Source organism: Rhinatrema bivittatum, chromosome 3, assembly GCF_901001135.1.
Source record: "Rhinatrema bivittatum chromosome 3, aRhiBiv1.1, whole genome shotgun sequence".
Taxonomy (NCBI): domain Eukaryota; kingdom Metazoa; phylum Chordata; class Amphibia; order Gymnophiona; family Rhinatrematidae; genus Rhinatrema; species Rhinatrema bivittatum.
Genome location: NC_042617.1, coordinates 118,364,441 through 118,381,173, shown reverse-complemented (window position 1 = coordinate 118,381,173; position 16,733 = coordinate 118,364,441). Strand labels below are relative to the sequence as shown.

Sequence of the window (16,733 nt, the reverse complement as noted above, 5' to 3'; positions counted from 1 at the left end):
TCTCTATTTTATTTAGTTTCTTTTCCTGGATTTGATAGTTCAGAAGAATCTCTGGATCCCTGTGCTTTAGGTGCTCTGTACAAAAAGATCTAGTAGCCAACACAGAATCTGGCAAATAACCAGGAGCATGTGCTTGGGAAGGGCCCAGGACTGGAGCTCTGCTAGGCGTGGACTGTATGCGAGTCAAATTACTGCATCAACATCTAAGCCCAGGAAACTCATTTACATGCTGAGCAGAGCTCTGAGAAGGAGGATTTATTATGGAAATAAAAAAATCGTTACTAAAAGGCTAAATAGTGAAGCCCTGCACGGTCTGCTTGGTGTATGCTGGATCTTTACCACATGCAGGGACCTTTGTTTGCATATCTGCAACTTTGAAACAAATCTTCAAAATTAATCTACCTTAAAAAATAAATAAAGTTATAGGGAAGCTAGTGGCCAAGTAGTGTGCAAAACTAGCATTTTATGGTCCCAAATGCACAAAGTTCTAAAGAGTATGAAGATCGATTTCTTATCCTAAACCTACCTGCTTGCTGGCTCCTCTCTTCCTTTTAGCTTCATCTAATCCTGGCACCGCTCTGAGCTTTACCTATCCCAGAACCAACCCATCCCTGCCCCTTTGTCATCACCCCCGAGGCACCGTGGACTACTCTGCTATACAGAGAACCCACCCCCACCCAAAAAAATGTCAAGAGGGGTAAAAAAAAAACACTCCCAACACTTCTGGCCGATTCTGCAAAGTGCGCGCGGCCCTGTGCACTGTTTAACGCGGGTTTGGCCATGGGTTTTCGAGGGGTGTCTATTACCCCTTATACTGTAAGGGGTTTGGCGCCTCAAAAAACGCATGACCAAACCCTCTGAAAACTAACAGCACTCATTACATGCAAATGCATGTCGATAAGGCTATGAGTTAGTCGCCCAGGATTCAGAAAGTAAAATGTGCAGCCAATCTGAACATTTTACTCTCATTAATTAAGGCCTGAGCAGCCCGGAAAAGTGTACAGAAAAGCAGAAAATACTGCTTTTTTTCCTACACCCACCGACTTAATATCCCAGCGATATTAAGTCTGCGGAACCAAAAATGTAAAAAAAAAAAAAATGTGCCAGCAGGTCAGGTTAGGAGAACGGACGCTCAATTTTACCGGTGTCCGTTTTCCTAACCATTTGCTGTCAGCAGGCTTGGAAAACTGACGCTCGTAAAATTGAACATCGGTTTCCTGAACCCACCGACAGCCACCTCTCCTGGGCCAAGGAGATGCTACTAGGGGCATGTAATTATCCCTCGTGCAACCTCCCATTCAAATATAGGATTGTGTGCCCAGGAGAGGTGGCTGCTCAACACAGAACGCCTGTTCTCCCGCAATCTTTACTGAAATCGGGCTGTTTGGAAAGCAGAGTTGCTTACCTGGTGTTCTCCTAGGACAGCAGGACGTTGGTCCTCACACATGGGTGACTCCATCCGATGTCGCCACTCATGTGTGAGGACTACCATCCTGCCTGTCCTAGGAGAATAAATGTGTCAGGGAAAAATGGAAATACTAGCGCAGAAGTGTTTAAAACTGTTTGTTCTTAAATACTGATACACTTGGAACATATTTCTCCAGTTTAACATTTGTAACACAGCCGAACTCCTACAAAAGGTCTGAAAACCCTTGAGATCTGTCTATGTCAGCAGGGAGAGAGGAAGAATGGTCAGGCCACTCCTACATTTACCACTGCCACTACCAGAGTCTGGAGCTTTGTCTTGCTCCCTCATTCTCTCCATCTGCAGTGGAGGACTGGCCTAGTGGTTAGAGGAGAAAGCTGCAAATCAGGGAAACCAAGCTTCAAAGCCCTTGGACAAGTCACGTCACCTTCCCTTGCCTCAGGTACAGATTGTGAGCCCTCTGGGGCACAGAGAAATATGCAGAGTACCTGACCGCAATCTGCTCTGAAGTGCCTGAAAAGCGGAATATAAATCAAATTCTTTTACCAGCTTCCAGATCTCCTCCCTTCCTTGATAACTCACTCCTCTGCAAATTCTCTCATCTTTCAGCATTCACCTAAGCCCTCCAAATCCATTTTCCTCTCTCCTACTCTTCCAATGCATTTGTCAACCATCCCCTCTGCTGCCGCCTCCTATTCTTTCATTTCCACATTCTCTCATTCCTTTGTCCTTCCCCATTCTTACCTCTTCTCCCCTCTCTATGCAGCATCCACTTCCTACTCTTCCCCCCTTCCCCAGCATCTCTGTTCTGCAGTCGCCCCCCCACATCTGCCTCTCTCAGCTAACTTAAGCTCATTGCTTGGATGCCAACACATACAGTCTGTGCCAGCACAGCAGGTATTTTCAAAACTTGAGGGCTGGCGTTTCCTGGCTGCCGACCAAGGCTCGAGACGGAACTAAATGCATTTAATAACACATTGTGCAGCTTACAACGTGGTTAGTTGCCTCATCCTTTTATAGGATGCTTGTGTGGAGGCCTGAACCATAGACCCTAGTGGTTTGATGGTGCTGTCCTCAAAACCCTGGCTTGAGCATAAGTAATACTGAACGAGTAAGAAATGCAAATAAATCCTGCTCAGGACGTGTCTCGCTGGCACAAACCGTACGCAATGGTCATCAGCTGTGGGATGGGCTCCTGCCAGGTCCTGAATGGTGGCAGCACGTGCAGTCGCTGGACACCTTCAGGGGAACACTGGCCAGGAGCCCCGCACAAGGAAGGGTCGCGTATTGGGGCTGGGATGCTCCTCTGGACCAGTTCTGAAGCAAGAGGCAGGCTAGGCCCAAATCAGACACGAGTGAAGAGGTGTACAAATCTGAATTAGAAGAGAGGGAGAGAGTGAGGAAATCAGTTTTGCTCCTAAAGTTAAATTTTCAGATGAATTTCACAGAAAATTATTCAGATTTTTTAAATATCCGAGGCTCCTGCCGCTTGTTAACATGGTAAACAAATGATTAAAGTTCTTCACCACATTCCATTTGAAGTTTAATAAGAAACTGAAGTAAATTTTTTGTATAAAATTAAAAATTTGTCAGGGCACAAACTTTATGGCATGGTTTTTTTTTTTACCTGCAAATAAAGAGGGTGGAAGACCAAATCGCCAAGTCAATGGAACAAAGATTTGATAAAAATTATATAGTCCAATTCACGGTCCCCCGACATGGACTGTGTCGGGGAAGGACCAATTTAAGAGTAAAGATAAAAAATGACAGAAAACAGAGCAAAAGGACAGAAAGGCAGGCAACAAATATAAATGTCTAAGAATTTCAAAAACTCACTGTATGAGCTGTGCTCACAGGTTTATAGGAACAGCATTACAGGAGTGTCTCAGGAGATTACAAATAAATACCAGAAAAACGCGCCAAAGGTCACATGACAACTGACGTGAGAGGGACGTACAGGGAGTCCCGAGGAAGGAAGCCAGAAGAGGCAGTAGATTTGACAGGCAAAATTAGTGCCTAAAAGCTTTGGAGAATGTACAAGCAACATAGCAAAATAAATACAAAATTCATACATATAAAAACATGAAAAAATATTAATAAAACTCTAGGACACCGGTATCAGAAAAAAACCAGACCAAGCAATCTCAGAGTTCAGGCCACAGGGATACACTGTATTGAAACAGTGTATCCATCTCTGTTCCTGCTGTAAGAGGTAGCGAGAGAAAGTCGCCACCATGGGACGGAGGGATATAGGCTTCTATAATTAAAAAAAAAAAAAAAAAAAAAAGTCAGTCAGTCATCATGTGCGCTGACCCAATGAGATACGAGGGGTGCATTAACTTTCTCCAACCATATACAAGAACAATGCTTGTAAAAAACAGGCGCGAATCGCACAAGATGTTTTCCCAACATATAAGAAAGGACAGGAACAACGTATCACAAATAATTTTACTTGTAGAACGGTCAGAAGAAAAAGGCAACAGGTAGACTTGTATAGAGACTGGATGAGTGAAAAATCTAAGTGTGTAAGAGAAAATTACAAGCCTTACAATGATGGCATGCAGTGTGTCTGGAGAGGGGGACAAAATGGTCAATAGGTGTTTAATATTCAGGTAAGATCAGCAAATCACAGAGATTGCGGCTGCGTCAAAAAGAGAAATGAAGATGTCTTCTAAAAATGGCACTAGGAGCTAAACAAGACCAATGGTGACATCATCGCATATGGAGAGGCATGCGGGTGAGTATGGGAGTACACAAGAAATATCAGAATCTGCGGAGAGTCTTTAATAAAATGTAAGCCACGATTAATGTATAGAGCATGCTTAAAAGCGTGTTTAAAATGACTTGCTGCATCAAACAGCAACTGGTAATATTTTTCTTTTTAAACATAAATTGTTCTTATATGGGAATAAACTGGACACGATAAATTTAGAGTGTTCAGGATTTTGTCATGTTATCAGTCATCTTAAACGTCCAGATGTTGTTTTCTCCACCTCTACTTCAGATATAGGAAATGTTTTTAAAGCCTTTTATCAACAGTTGTACAGTCAGGATCCTATTAATCTAGTAAATCAAAGGGAGTTTCTTACTGACTTATGGATGCCAACACTTTCTGCATTACAATTATCCAGACTGAACCAACCAATTACACCGCATGAAGTTCTTCAGATTATTAAGGACCTGAAACCACATAAATCACCAGGCCCTGATGGTTTAAAGTCTATTTTACAAATCCCTTCAAGACTCAATGTCTTTGACTTTGTGCAACCTTTTTAATCATATGGTAATACGTGATGTTATTCCAGAAATGATGTCAGTAGCAGCTATTACCAATCTGCCAAAACCGGGCAGGGATCTAACTGATCCGGGCTCCTACAGGTCGATATCTTTGTTAAATCAAGATGTCAAGATACATGCAAAAATAATAGCCAATAGCCTTAAATATATTATGCCAGATTTAATATCATCTGAACAAACTGGATTTGTTTTTGGCAGGAGGCCCACGGCTAACATACGGCACTTATTAGTGGCTTTGGAATCACGCCACTCTTCTCAGGTAGTAGATCCCTTACTGATAAACTGACGCAGAAAAAGCTTTTGATAGGGTGGCTTGGGGGTTTTTTTTTTGGTAAAGTTTGGCTTTGAAGGTTCCATCCTTAATGCAATTAAAGTTTTATATAAACACCCTAAAGCTTTTATCTGGGTTAATGGCTCCACTTCCAATATCTTTGGATTGAGTAGGGATACCAGACAGGGATGTTCTCTTTTCCTTCTTTTTAGTCTGTCTCTAGAACCCTTAATATCTAAGATTAAACATGTGGCCCATATTCAGGGCCATGAACCAAAACTGATGTTCGCTGATGACATGTTAATGAAGTTCGCTAATGCTTGCAAGTCACTTCCTTTAGTACCAGATTTTATACGTGTTTTTGGAACCTTTTCTGGTTTAAAGTTAAATGTATCTAAATCTGAGGCTAAGAGGTGATTGGCAGGATTTCCCATTAATGTGGGCTAATGAAACAATCAAATATTTGGGCATCAAAATTCAAAGACGACACAATGGTATCAGTATAATACTGTACCCCTTATACAGGATTTTAGGAAGAAACTGAGCAGTTGTAAGCATTTCCCACTTTCACTAACCAGGTAGGTTAAGCTTTGGTTAAAATACTAGTGCCAAAATTGTATGTTTTACAAATGGTACCATTCTTTTTTGCTTTAAAAAAAAGCTTATTTCAACAAATATTTGCCCAATTATTTTGTATCTTTAAACCTGCCAGCTTAAAGTTCATTAGTTTGATGGCTCCAAAAAGAGTTGGGGGGGGGGGGGGGGGGGGAATGGGTTTTTCTAATAATTAGGTTCTATTATGTGGCATGTTTACTACAGATCTTAAAAGACTGGTTAGGAATTTCTATTGCTAACTCAGACATTGCTAGAAGGGGAATTCACGAAACCGTTTGGTCTAGCTCATGCGCCTCATTCTCATAATGATCTGTTACCATCTCACATTCATTGCACGTTCTGTGCTAGTAAGCTTAGCAAGGCGTTGTTGGCGCTATGTTAGGCAGCATTTACGTCTGCTGTGGCATATTTCATATTGTATTCTGCCAGTTTTTGCCCATGCCATTGAATAGGAAATTCAAGGTATTACTTAGGCAGGGGATTCATAATTTAGTACCTTTTACCAATTTACAAGTGGGTGAGTTACATTCTCTTTCACATTGTTGTCAGCACTTGCAGTCTGGCCCTTCCGACTATTTTACATACATGCAGATCTGCAGCTATCTTGATTCTTTAAAGGTGTGAAAGGCATGAAGCTACTTATTAATGGCTTTTTTTTGGAGATTATTAGATCTAAATGCCAAAAAACTCTAATTTTATAAATACTTCCAAATATTTTTTTTTTTTATACCTCTCTAGCTGTGATCTGTCTTGTGTCCTCACAGACAATTTCTACGATTGTGACAGACTTGTACAACAGGCTTGTGATGTGAGTAGCTCTGTGGGCAGTGCATTTTAAAATTATGCATAAGATTTTATTTTGACCACGGAAGGCCTGTTTGGCTAGGATTATCCAATCTGATAAAGGTCATTAATGTTTGCAATCTAATGTGTCTTTGGTACACTGTTTATGGGACTGTGTGGAATTACAGACGTTTTGAACAGAATTATTTCATCTCTATTAATGTTTGTGTTGGAATAATCAGCAGCGTTCTGCCTGCTAGGACATGTCCTGATGCTGTCCATTACCATTTCTGATCAACTGTTAACTAAGGGATGCTTAAATCACTGTGTGTTTGATTTTGTGCAACTAGATTTTGTGCCAACTTTGTCTATGTGGATCTCTGCCATGTTGGACCTATTTCTATTAGAAAGGAAGTCAATACAGACAGCATCACAGAAATATCAAGTTGTGTGTAACCAAACATGGGTTCCTTGTTTGAAATTAATAACCTTGGATATTAAAATCAAAATCAAGAAATGATCACCTGGTGTTCCTTCTTTGGACTTTGCAACCTCCCCAATGGACCCTTATGGGGTGAGGGGGCGGGTAGATAAGGGTTTTATGTTTAACTCTTGACAGTATACATGTTGCTTATTTGTATATTCATTATGATTCTCTATGTCGAGTATTTATTCTTCTGTTATTCTTGTTCCACTTTATAATGGATATATTGAAAATCTCAATTAAAAAGTATTACAACAAAAAAGCGTTTAAGGTCTTTGAGTAGATAGCCACGGTGGAGAAAATATATATACATATGTTTGGCTTGAGAGACAAATTCATCCCTGGTGGAACAAAGTCTATGTAGGCAAAAACATTGGCCTACTGGGAGGTTGTCTCTAAGTGATCACAGATGACAACTAGTATAAGGAGAGTAATGTGTTCTTATCCATAGGTTTTCTGAAAACTGTAGTGAAAAAGGAGCAGTCTAAGATCTGAATGTCAAGAAATTAAATTTGATAGTGGTCAATTTGGGTGGAAAATCGCAGGTTGGGATTGCAAGAATTGGACCATTCCAAAGTAAAACTGAACATCTGTGCCAAATCAAAAGAATATCAATATATCTGTACCAAGATTATATAGATTGCCAAAAATATGAGGAATAAGAGAAAGTATTTGGAATTTGGATACATAAAGACATGCAATACGGGGGGGGGGGGGGGTGTCATAGTGGCCCCCCATAGCTAACCCTTTGATTTGCTGGTAAATGATATTAAAGGAGAAAACATTCCTCCTAATGGCTATTCAAGTCAGCTTGACGAGAAAACATGTGGGTATACGTTGGCCAAGAGAATGGGTGTTAAGAACCTCTTTTACAATATCAATAGCATCCTGCTGGAGAATACTGATGTCTAATACTTCAATATCAAGTGTACCAAAAAAAACAGGTGAAACCGGAAGAGTGATTTGCTGTAGTAAGGTAATAAAATAGCCGGAGTCACGGATTTCTTTTTTGTGCTATGTTGCTTATGCCTTTTCCATAGTTTAATGCCCTATTTTGCCTGTCAAATCTTGTACTGCCTCTTCTGGCTTCCACGGGACTCCCTCTACATCTCTGATGCCAGTTGCATCATGTGACCTTTGGCGCATTTTTCTGGTATTTGTATTCTCCTGAGGCACTCCTGTAATGCTGTTCCTATAAACCTGTGAGCGTGGCTTATGTGGTGAGTTTTTGAAATCCTTCAAGACATTTGTGTGTGTAATTGTCTGTTTTTCTGTCCTTATGCTCTATTTTCTGTTATTTGTTATCTTTACTGTTAGACTGGTCCCTCCCGACACAGTCGAGGGACCATGACTTGGTTTACAAAAGCATGAATATCGGCTCTTTAAATGCTATTACTATTTGAACCACCTACAATTTGGACTACATAATTTTTTACCAAATCTTTGTTATTCTTTGGTTTCTTTACCTCACATAAAACAGCTGATCCATATGATGGCTCTCCATGGGTTTAACAATTTGTCATGGTTTAGGACCCATTTTACATGCGTGTATTTTACTTCTGTTCATTTATATACTACACTTGATCTTAGCCAAAAGGCTGAGAAGCAACCTGTTCATTTATATAAAATTACTTTTGATACCATTTTGTGCAGATTTCACAAATATTTAATAAATGTGTGTATATTATATTGCTACTCAAGTACAATTATTTCCCAATTATCCCTATTTCTTCCTCAACTTAATTTCCAGGAAATTTACATCTCTAGTTACAGTGCAGATAATGCAAACTGCTTTCTGGATAATTACTCAGAGGACGTACAAGTCGCACCTCCCCCCTCCCGCCAAAAGTTAAAAATGTATTGCTACTGTACTGTTAAACAGGAAAATAGAAGAAAAAGCTACCAGTAGTTTATAGCAATCCCATGAGTTTAATCCTGTGACACAGCCTTTGCCAAACCGATAAGCATCACTACTGTATTAAATAAAACGTCATCCCACATAACCTGACTGATCCTTCTTTAACCTCGGGGTCTGTAATCCAAGAAATCAGAGCCGCTAGAAAACATACTATCGCAATCCTAAACCGTGTTCTCCCATAAAAAGAAAGAAACAGATGATTCCGGAACATGCAACATACTGAGCTGCTATTCATTCCTCTCTAATAACCTGGGCTGATCAGGAAATTGAAACCGTGCCAGCTGTGGTCAGATGCACACCACTCTCGGCACGACCACTGCCACTGCCAAAATGCAGCCCGGCTCTCCCTTTCATCTTTCCCTTTCTGCAGAGTCCAGGAACCTGGCTGGTCAGGTTTGCTTGCAGCTCTGCTCCACATTCACTCTCTCTGAAATGCTCCCCCCCCACAGATTTCTGTCTGCTTTCCTGACACAGAGATGCCCTTGCCAGGGAGAAGGCACACCGCACTGAGGAGGGGGGAATTATCGGGAGCTCTAAGAGAAACACACACACAAAACTGCCAGTCTCAAATTCTGAAAGTTAGAGGAAGTTAGAGGAAGTTAGAGGAAGCTAAAATATGGAGCTACAGCCACTCCTCTATAGACTGGGTGACATCGAGGATGGAGCCCACCACGGAAAACTTCTGTCAAAGTTTAAACAGAACTTTGACTGGCCCCTACTGGGCATGCCCAGCAAGGCACTGACCCTGCAGCCAGCAGGGGTCTCCCTTCAGTCTGATTTTCAAAGCTACAGGCAGTGCCTAAAAAGTAAAAATAAAACGAACCCAACACCGCGGGGTGGCGGGCGGGTTTCGTGAGGACTAACATCCTGCTGTCCTGTGAGAACACCTGTTACATCAGGTAAGCAACATTTGCTTTCTCACAGGACAAGCAGGATGGTTGTCCTCACAAATGGGTGAGTACCGAGCTGAGGATGTCCCGACTTGCACCAAATGTACCCAACGGTGTGCAGCAGGCACAATAAGTGAGGAGAAATTTGGGAAAGGGCATCCGCACCCAACCGGGTAGGTGGAAGGGTGTTGGTACATCAGGTTGGAAAAAGGTTACGCAAGACGGACTGGCCGAAGATGGAGTCCTGTCTTCCAGCCTTGTCCAAGCAATAGTGGGCTGCAAAGGTATGGAGAGAACTCCAGGTTGCAGCCTTACAGATGTCAGGAAGCGGCACCGATCGAAGGTGTGCTACTGAAGTCGCCATGGCCCTCACAGAGTGTGCTTTGACACGGTCTTGGAAAGGAATGCCAGCTTGCTGATAACAGAAGGAAATGCAGTCCGCCAACCAGGAGGAAAGAGCCTGCTTACCCACAGGTTGTCCTAACTTGTTAGGATGGAAGGAGACAAACAATTGAGTACTCTTTCTGTGAGCAACTGTACGGTCTAGATAAAACGCTAGAGCTCGTTTACAGTCTAGGGTATGCAGAGTCTGTTCCCCAGAGTTGGAATGGGGCCTGGGAAAAAAGATAGGTAGTATGATGGATTGATTGATATGAAATTCAGAAACTACCTTGGGTAAAAATTTAGGGTGAGTGCGGAGTACCGCCCTGTCCTGCAGGAGTTTAGTGTAAGGCGGATAGGTGACTAAGGCCTGTAACTCACTAACCCTGCGAGCTGAAGTAATAGCCAACAGGAATAATACTTTCCATGTGAGATACTTCAATTCACAGGAGTGCAGAGGTTCGAAAGGAGGTTTCATAAGACGACCAAGAACCAGATTAAGGTCCCAAGATGGGGCCGGAGGACGTAAGGGTGGCTTCAGATGGAGCAAGCCTTTAAGAAAGCGTGTCACCAGGGGTTGTACTGAAATAGGGACACCCTCTATACCTTTATGGAAGGCGGCTACCGCACTGACATGCATCCTAATGGAAGAGGTCTTTAGACCGGATTCTGATAGGTGCCATAAATAGTCCAAGAACTTAGAGATTGGACAGGAAAGGGGATCAAGGGACTGAGAAGTGCACCATGATGTGTACCTTTTCCATTTGTATGAGTAAGACTTTCTTGTGGAAGGCTTTCGTGAAGCTATCAGGACCCGAGAAACTGAATCTGAAAGGTTAAATGGTTGAAGGACTAACCTTTCAACATCCATGCCGTCAGGGACAAGGCTTGGAGGTTGGGATGGAGGAGGCATCCGTCGTTTTGAGTGAGAAGATGCGGGTCCATTCCCAGAGGAATGTGCCTGCGGATGGAGAGATCCTGGAGAATTGGAAACCATACTTGGCGTGGCTAGTAAGGTGCTATCAGGATCATGGTTCCTCCGTCCTGGCGTAGCTTCACGAGAGTCTTTGACACAAGAGGAAGTGGAGGGAATGCATAGAGCAGACCGGTTGTCCACTTGAGGGAGAATGCATCCCTCGGCCGAGAGTGCTGGCTCCGAATGAGAGAGCAGTAATTGTCCACTTTGTGGTTCTGAGGGGACGCAAAGAGGTCTATGCGGGGAGAACCCCACTTGTGAAACAGAGTGGTCGCTACCAGAGGATCGAGTGACCACTCGTGTGGTTGGAAGACACGGCTCAGCTGGTCTGCCAATACATTGTCTACTCCCGGCAGGTAAGTGGCCCTGAGGTACATGGAGTGGGAGAGGGCTTCCGCCCAGATCTGCGCAGCTTCCTGACACAGAAGGAAGGAGCCTGTGCCTCCCTGCTTGTTTATGTACCACATGGCCACTTGGTTGTCCGTCTGGATTAAGATTATCTGATGGAATAGATGATCTTTGAAAGTTCGGAGCGCATAGCGGATTGCTCGAAGTTCCAGGAAATTTATCTGGTGTTCGGCTTCCTCTTTGGACCATAAGCCTTGGGTTTGGAAGTCGTCCACATGGGCTCCCCAACCAATGTGAGAAGCGTCGGTGGTTAGGATTACTTGCGGATCCGGTGGAAGAAAGGGTAAGCCCTGAAGGAGGTTGACCTGAGTCGTCCACCAGGTTAAGGATAGGCGTAGCGCCTGTGTGACTGTGATAATGGAGGACAGAGGCTGAAAAGCTTGAATCCATTGGTGTCGTAGAGTCCATTGTGTTACTCTCATGGCTAGTCGGGTCATGGGAGTGACTTGAACCGAGGATGCCATGTGTCCTAGGAGAATGAGGAACTGGCGAGCCGTGGCAGTGTGTTGCGACTGGAGCTGGCGAGCTAAGGACATGAGAGTGTGGACTCGTTGAATTGGAAGGTAGGCTTTTGCCTGTAAGGTGTCCAAGTCTGCCCCAATGAAGGATCAGGTCTGAGATGGGACCAAGCAGGATTTCTCGTAATTGACAAGAAACCCTAAGGAAAGGAGTGTGTGAATTGTTAATTTTAGGGAGGATTGAGCAAACTGAGGGGTAGAGGCCCTGATGAGCCAATCGTCCAGATAGGGGTAGACGTGGACACCTTCCTTCCTGAGAAATGCTGCTACTACTATGAGACACTTGGTAAAGACTCGTGGAGCAGATGCCAGACCGAAAGGTAGTACCCGGTATTGATAATGGTCGTGGCCTATCAGAAAACGCAGATACTTGCGATGAGATTGTGTTATCGCAATGTGGGTATAAGCGTCCTTGAGGTCGAGAGAGCACAGCCAATCCCCCTTTTGCAACAGAGGGAGCAAGGCGCCCAGGGTTACCATCTTGAACTTTTCTTTTTGCAGATACTTGTTGAGGGCCCGAAGGTCCAGAATTGGACGAAGCCCCCCTGATTTCTTTGGTATTAGGAAGTACCTGGAATAGAATCCTTTCCCTTGTTGACAAGGAGGGACGGGTTCTATAGCATTTGATTGTAGAAGAAGGAATACTTCTTGTTGTAATTGAGTCAAATGGCTGGTTAGACTCCATGCCTGAAGGGGCGGGGAGTCTGGCGGAAGTGTTATAAAGTTGAGGTGGTAACCCTGTGCGATAATTGCTAGCACCCACTGATCTGAGGTGATCTGTTTCCAACGGTGTAAGAAGTGGTACAGACGACCTCCCACAGGGATGTGTGGAAGAGGGAGTTGGCTTGTGCTCAATACAGGGAAGTCAAAGGCCCGCCGCAGGCCCAGGAGGTGGGGCTACAGTAGGCCTTTGCTTTCTCGGCTGACGAGTCTGAGGCCTGTTAGAGGACCGTGCAGGACGAGCCCTAGTTGACGGAGGGTAGTAGCGGCGTGGTCGAAAGAACGACTTTTTAGAGTCCTTCTTTTGCGGTTGCTTGGAGATCACCTCAGGTGGGATAGACGAGAGTTGTTTCAACGTCTCATGGTGGTCTTTTAACTCTGCCACAATCTGTTGAATTTGTTCTCCAAACAAATTGTCGCCTAAGCAGGGTAAATCAGCAAGACGATCTTGGACCTCTGGGCGAAGGTTGGATGACTTTAACCAAGCCCAACGTCTAGCTGAGATGGCTGTGGCTGAAACCTTCGTGGAAGCATCGAATATATCGTAGGCAGTCCTAATCTCGTGCTTCCCTGCCTCAAATCCCTTGTGAAGAAGGGCTTGAAGTTGCGGTTGGTACTGGTCCGGCAACGTGTCAGCGTAGTCTTGCATCTGCTTAAGGATAGCTCTGTTGTATTGAGTCATATAGAGTTGATATGAAGCTATGCGTGAAATCAACATAGCTCCATGGTACACTTTTCGTCCCACACTATCCAGGAATTTGTTGTCCCTGGTAGGTGGGGTAGAAGAGTGCGGCTTAAGACGCTTGGCCTTCTTCTGTGCAGACTCAACTACAACAGAGCGATGATCCAGTTGAGGCTTTTGGAAACCTGGTGCTGACTGGACAAGGTATGTGGAGTCAGCTTTCTTATTAACTGGAGACACCGATGAAGGAGATTCCCAGTTTTTCTTGAGCAGATCCAAAAACACCTGGTGTATAGGGATGGAAGCGATGATTTTTGGCGCATCCAGAAATTGAAGGAGTTCCATCATTTGGTGTCTATCATCGGCTTCAGATTGTAACTGAAAAGGTACAACTTCTGACATCTCTTTTACAAAATTAATAAAAGAGAGATCCTCAGGAGGAGATCTTTTTCTACTCTCTGTAGGAGATGGCAGCGACGGCAAATCTGTGTCAGAAGACGTATCATCATCATCACCCCAGGTATCGTAGGGATCATGTGGGGCTTGTAGCCCTGATGGACCTGGCTGAGGTTCTGAGGGCACCGATGGAAACCGAGGTGGAATCGGTGCCGTAGGTGGAATCAGAAATGGCATCGATGGCTTCGGTGCTGCCGATGGAATCGGTGTCTGGCGCGGAATCGATGGAGCCGAAGGATATATCGGTGGAGATATGCCAGGAGGTACCGATGGAACCACCCCGGAAGGGGGAATCCGAAACGGTGTTTCTCCTGCCGATGAGAATCCAGTCGGAGACGATGGTGTTGTCGATGGCACTGGAATCACCGATGGAAGGGCCATCATGAGCGCCTCCATACGGCTGAGTAGCGGTGCTAACGCTTGTATCAACGGCTCGGTGGTCGGTTCCCTCCTCGGTGGTGAAGCCGGTGCCGGTGTCGGTGCTGGGGGCGGCACTGGAACCGGTGCCGATGGAGGTTGTAATTTCTTCATCGCTTTCTCGATGGCCTCCTGGACCAGCCGGTCCAGTTCTGCCCGGAGACCAGGGGTAACCATACCCAGCTCGACGGGAGAGGGAGGCTGAGGCAGGGCCGGAAGTACCACCGTAACCGGTGGGATCACGGCCCCCGCACCCCGGGAGGGTGAGGGTTTCCTCGATGCCAACGAACAAGACGTGGAGGATGTCCGGTCTGTTCGCGGCTTCTTTGTCGGTGGCTCGGCTTGAACAGAGGTAGATGGCTGTGGATCCTCGACAGGCCGAGACTTGTGCCGTCGATGGCGATGCTTTTCTGTCCGGTCCCCTCGCCCATCCGGGGAAGGAACGGGAGTCGATGGCCGAGAAGCGATCGATGGCGGACGGTCACCGGAGGGTTGGCGATGATGGTACAACTTCGACGGTGCCGGTTCCGATGACGTCGATGCTATCGATGGCATTGGGGTGGGTGCATGGAAGAGGAGCCCCATCTTCTCCATCCTGGCTTTGCGACCCTTGGGTGTCATTAAGGCACATTTGGTGCAAGTCAGGACATCATGCTCACTACCCAAACACATTACACAAACCCTATGGGGGTCTGTGATGGACATAGTCCGGGTACAATCCGGACAACGGCGGAACCCCGTTGCCATGGCTGGAAGCCAAAATTTAGGCTGGGGATCGGTAAGTGCCAACAGGCCTCAAGGGCCAAAATCGACGGCAGTCGATGGAAGAAGGCAAAAAACTTACCGGGTTCCGAAAGATGACTAAAAAATTTGTCAAAGGGAGACCCCTGAGGGGCAAATTTTCTTAGGAAATTAATTTCCAAATTCCTGTCAGGAACGTGGTTAGAGAGCTCCTTTCACCGCGTGGCAACTGCTGCGCGGAAAAAAGAAGACTGAAGGGAGACCCCTGCTGGCTGCAGGGTCAGTGCCTTGCTGGGCATGCCCAGTAGGGGCCAGTCAAAGTTCTGTTTAAACTTTGACAGAAGTTTTCCGTGGTGGGCTCCATCCTCGATGTCACCCATTTGTGAGGACAACCATCCTGCTTGTCCTGTGAGAATGTATGTTCCGCTCTGGGCTGGTGCATGTCTAAGCAAGGCTGTATACAAATTTAATGTGAGTGGGTCACCCTATGCTCACACCTACATTGAAGCTCCTTGGTAAGTGACTTTACAATTATGAGGCCAATTTCACAAGACAACAGTACTAGAAAGTTTAGCACTGAGTGGGTTTAGTTTACTTCTGATGAAATAAGCAAATGAGATGCATAGCACACAATAGTTAAAACTTTGATATAGCATAAAGTTACCTTTATTATTTTAGTGCACTTTAACTTGAAAATTAACTTTCACTACTAACAACTGAAATTAAAAAGCATAGTTTAAACTCACATCTCTAACCACCAATTAAAAAAAAAAAAAAAATACTGTAAGGTCTCTAGTCCAATCTTGAGTGTCCTGGGACCACCACGGCAGAGACACTGACCCAGGACTAAAAAGAACACCAACAATTCTACCCCCACTCTAACATACTCTCTACCCACTAAAACCCCTAACAACTAACTATCCTACCCATCTACCTAAACCCCCACGCTCAAGCATGTCCTCCCCAATCCAGGCAACCTACAGGACTACCTGCAGCCGCCATTTTAAAAGTGACTCCCGTTCAGCTGAAGTCAATGGGGAGATGGATGAAAGGATAGGTGGGTGGGTGAACTAAGGGACTCAGTCTAATAACTTTCAAAATTCTACGACCTGATAACTTTATAAACTGGACCTGCAAATGCAACAGCAATCTTCAGCATGATGGCACATCACTGGCATCTCCCCCCCCCATGCATTATCACATAGAGTTCATTATAAGTAGTTTAGCACAAGAATTGCACCATGCAAGTTGTGTGACTCGGACAAAAGGAACATAGCTTTCAGGCAACAAAGGAATCACGCTGCATGGAAAGAAGAGCCTTTGCTGCTTCGAGAACCACCAGGACCAGCATCTTTACACAAAAAGGCACTTGCATGGCAGTAAAACAAAACAACCCCCCCCCCCCCCCAAAAAAAAGCCACACCCCTAATAACTCATTCAAACTGAAATGAATTAAACATAACAGTCTACTTTTTGGTACCAGTGTTGGCCACCATTTTACCTTCTGAAAGAAAGCCGGATACATTTATGAGCAGGGATGGTTCTACGATGTTGCCACCCCCCCATGTGTAAAGCCAACCAGGATGCAGAGCTCCTCAGACACGCAGGAAAGCGAGGACGACAGCTTCTGCTCAAAGGCAGATTTTAAAATCAGTGGCAGCAGCTGTTCAGGATCCTGGAGACACCATCTCAAGTTTCATGGGAGCACATCTACCACAGCAACATTTGCAATATTTCAGCAACAAGAGTA

At 44.8% G+C, this 16,733-nt stretch overlaps 1 protein-coding gene across 3 annotated transcripts in view; it reads right to left on the bottom strand.

Moving 5' to 3' along the window:
• RAB1A (RAB1A, member RAS oncogene family) overlaps nucleotides 1-16,733 on the bottom strand; it is a 64,934-nt gene that overhangs the window by 14,057 nt on the left and 34,144 nt on the right. The gene's annotated exons all lie outside the window — the stretch shown is intronic.